Here is a 4,321-nt window from a genome sequence, read left to right on the forward strand (position 1 = left end):
AAAGGTTTCTGGGAGCTGCTTTGACCTCTCTAAGTGTATCAGGGAAGATTATGCTATGCTCATTAAGAGAGAAAGTTGCCTCTTTTTTCCATCTGCCATACATAGAGCTACCCAATACTGTCCCATATATAGTCAACGAATTATCTTTAACACTACTGCAAAGACTTCCCCCATAGCAAGATACTTCCTGTATAGAGGAAGAACCTACAGAATGCTGGCCAATCTATATACTTCTTGGGTGCCTGTTACAAAGTGTTTTGACAGATGTCAGAGAAAAATACTCAAAATGACCTTCATAAGTTAGGGGAAAAATATCTTACTAGAAAGAAAATTAAACACACACACACACAACAATAAAAGGACAGACTATCACAGGGAGATGAACACCCAAATTCACAAATACAGAGTTGAAAAAGACTGGTTAGTCCAAAGCATCACAGACAAAGATCTGAAAGTTATATTTGATCTCAAGTTAAAGAAAAACAAGCAATGAAGTGTTATGTTGAAAAAAATCAAGTTATGTTAAATGTATGAAGTGATTCTTCTATTAGATTGGGGACTCTCACTTAAAGAAAACTACATATAAAATTTATTATTGCAACTTATAATCACCATTAATATTTGTTTTACATTGAACAAAATTCTTTAATGTGTATTTATTTGTTTGTTTGTTTGTTTGTTTTAACATTTACAGCACCTGGTATTCCTAGGTGCTTTCCTATCCAAGTACTAACCAGGCCCGACCCTGCTTAGCTTTCAAGATCAGATGAGATTGGGCACATTTAGGGTGGCATGACCATAGACTATATTTAAAGTTTATTTGATTCTGACAATGGCCCTATGAGTTATTTATTATTATATTTTCCATTTAACAAAAGAGAAAATGGACTCAGAAAAGGAAAGTGAAATGCCTGAGGGAATACAGGAAGATCTGGTTTTAAATTCAAGACTTTTGACTTCAACTGTGATATGATTCCCACTAAACCATAGTTCCTCTTAAGGGAAAATAATGAGAAGATTACTCATTAAAAAAACACATGTTTTTAAGACTTGAATATTTCCCAAATAATAAGCTGCCCTCGTGAATTTTATATAGAAATTAATTTGTGATAACTCTATTCACAACCAACTATTTGGAAAGAACCTAATTTTATAAAGCAAAATACATTTAAACACACTTATTAATGTATATAACATAATTCTGATCTTGGTTGTATAAAAACAGGTACACAATTATCAACACGTATAGCATGGTGATTCTGATATTTAATCCACTGTATCAATCCACTGAAATAGATATGAAACTATCAGTTGTCAAGGAAACTGTGGCCTACAGATTGGGAAACAGTTCCTATGGAAAGGAAAAAAATTGAGGTTGTTTAATTAGCAAGAGATAAAAGGAGAGAGCTAATCTTGGTCTTTATAAGAAAGGTTTTATGAACAGGAAGGTTCTCAGTTATTTTCTCTACTCAGAGATGGAACCATATAAAATCTGCTCCATTTATTAATTCATTCAAAATTTTCTTTCAACTTTATACTATGTGCTGGTTACTCTTCCAGGTGTGGGGGAAACAAAGATAAGTAAAACATTGTCCCTGCCTTCATCTCTGTTGGGGTGGTGACAGATCTATTAATAAACAACAGCATTATATCTATAGATATAGATATACAGATAGCATAATAAAGATACATGTGCACAAAGTGCTGAAGGGTTAAGGAGCTAATTTAATCTAGGGGTGTCAGGGAATGGTCAGGGAAGCTTAAATGGAGCCTTGCTTGCTTAAATTTAAGCAAGGGAGATTTCAGTTTGACTTTAGGAAAAAATTTTCAATATTATCTTAAGAACTATAGTGTCTCATTAAAGTAGATAAGACATTTTTTTTTAACCTCAAGAAAACTTAAAGTAATAGTTCATCTTCCCAAAGGCAGGAGAATGTACAACATGATTCTTTAAGCAAGCCCTCTTCTAGCTCTCATGTTTTTCTGATAAATTAAGAACTTATCCTGCATACTCAGAGATTTGCAAAATCAGGCAGTATACATAATGGAAATCATGCAGTGTACCTAAAAGCAATTTAATAAAAATGGTTTGACTCCATTTATGCTTTGTTTTATGTGAATCTGTATTTGAGGGGAAATTGTTGATTGTAAACAGATGTTTATGTGCTGTAAGCTAAGTAATAACAGAAAACAGTAAAGAGAGGTGGTCTTGGGTACAAGGCAGTACGGCTGAGCAGTATGGATGGTGGCAATATACTTTATAAAAGGAAAGGAGGATTGTTGCCTCCTGGTGAATCGCTTTTGGAAAATAAATATGTGGCTGTGTTAGAAAAACTGAGGTAAATCTGGAAGAATGCTTCAAAGTGGAGGCTTATAGGGATACTGAATCTCTATCAGAATATGGTATCAAGGCTCAGCCTGCTTCAGAGGGAGTAGATTTCCCATACTTGTTAAAACTACAAGAGGCAACACAGTATAATGATTAAGAATACAGAATATGGAACCAGATTGCCTGGGTTTAAATGCTTGTTCTTATTTACTAACAATTGTGTAATCTTGGACAAGTTTTTTCAAGTCCATGTGTCTAATTTTTTTCATCTATAAAATAAAAATGATGATTATAAAAAATATCTATAGGGTCATCTGAGGATTAAGTAAGGTAATATATATAGGAAAATCAGAATACTACTCAGAGCATGGTAAGTGCTATAAGATATGTGTCCAACATTTTACAGTTTTCAAAGTCCTCCTTCCAAAGCTTACGAGAAGGGCTAGTCAGATTACATCAACCTCATCTGATAGGTAAGGTTACAGACTCAGAGGGGTTGACCAGCTTATTCTAGTTCAAGCAGAGCCAGGATTTGAACCAGGAAGTGATGCCTCATTTAGTATTCTTTCTACTTGAGCACACTTCTCATTGGGTCCACATTTCTTCCTAGAACTTCCAGACAACTGAGGAAAATAAATGTGTTTGCCTGTATTAGTTTTCTATTACTACAAAAAACTCCAACCTAACTCCTTAAAATGTCACACATTTATTAACTCACTATTTTGATGGGTCAGGAGTCTGGTCACAGCTTAGCTGGATCCTTTGCTCAGAGTATCACAAGGCTACAGTCAAGGTGTTGACCACACTGCATTCTCATCTTGAACTTTAACAATGAAAAGATCTGCTTCAGACTTATTCACATTATTGGGGGAATCTAGTATCTCTGTGGCTATGGAATTCATGGCAATTTTCTTTTTTTGTCACTTTATTTATTTTTTTGGGGGGGTGGCAACATTGATTAACAAAACCAATAACTTTCAAGTGTACAATTCAACAGTAAGATGTGTGTGTGTGTGTGTGTGTGTGTGTGATTTTCTTTTCCACATAGGTATGTTCCTCTCAAGATACCTCATTCCCTGCACTGCCATTAGATGTGACATACCTTCTTTTCACTTTGTAGCTAGAGCTTTAATAGTTAAAAATATGAGCAAAAATATTAAAGTCTCCTTTAGTACAGGCCAATAGAGAATGTGAGTTTTGGGGCAGGATTCCTTGAAATCATGCTAAAAATATAAAAAGCTGAAATTTTCATAGAATTGAGCCTCAAATACTCCTTTGCATCCCACCTCCTCAGAAAAACCTTCTAAAGAACTCCATTATGAAGATGCTTCTTGCTATCTCATCTGTTTGTATAATTTTCCTGTGTTTTGCTTTTGTTTGAAAGCTATTGACTGTGTTTATAAAATGAACATGTGTTAATTGATAAATAATAAATAAAGAACAATCGGCATAGACAGCATTATGATCTCTGAAAAGAAGCATCAAGAATCACCAGACTGTGACATTATGGTTATCACTTTTCTTTTCCTTACCCACCTGTAGATTTCTCTGTCCTATGGGGAAACACCCAGTATCCCAAATGTTTGCAGTCTGCTACAATTCTTCTGGAGATCCACTATAGAAAATTATGCTAAAACTGGTGCTAGAGAATGAAACAATGAAAATTAAAGGTAGGTTACTTAAGTTCCCAGGTATGCTTTAGAGAAAATCTAAGCCTCTAATTGTTTTCCCCAGTATCTTTTTCTCCTCACTAGTATAAAGGAAGTGTACAGTAGCAGATGCATTAATTAAATAAGATGATCTTGGAAACATTTTATCATCCTCATAAGGATGTCACCAGCTCTAGTCTGAGTCATAATAGATAGGAATGTTGCTAAAAAATACACTTTATATGGTCATGAAAGGCAGAGGCATAGCTGAAGCTTTTGCTCAAGAAAAGTAGCAGTGCATCTCCTGTATTTTAGGTTGTGCTGTATTTAGAACTCACTGATG

At 34.6% G+C, this 4,321-nt stretch overlaps 1 pseudogene; it reads right to left on the reverse strand.

Moving 5' to 3' along the window:
• Nucleotides 1–685: 685 nt before the first annotated feature.
• On the reverse strand, nucleotides 686–804 carry LOC118608534 (annotated as a pseudogene).
• Nucleotides 805–4,321: the final 3,517 nt, after the last annotated feature.

This window comes from Rousettus aegyptiacus, unplaced genomic scaffold (genome assembly GCF_014176215.1).
Source record: "Rousettus aegyptiacus isolate mRouAeg1 unplaced genomic scaffold, mRouAeg1.p scaffold_m13_p_9, whole genome shotgun sequence".
In the NCBI taxonomy this organism is placed as follows: domain Eukaryota; kingdom Metazoa; phylum Chordata; class Mammalia; order Chiroptera; family Pteropodidae; genus Rousettus; species Rousettus aegyptiacus.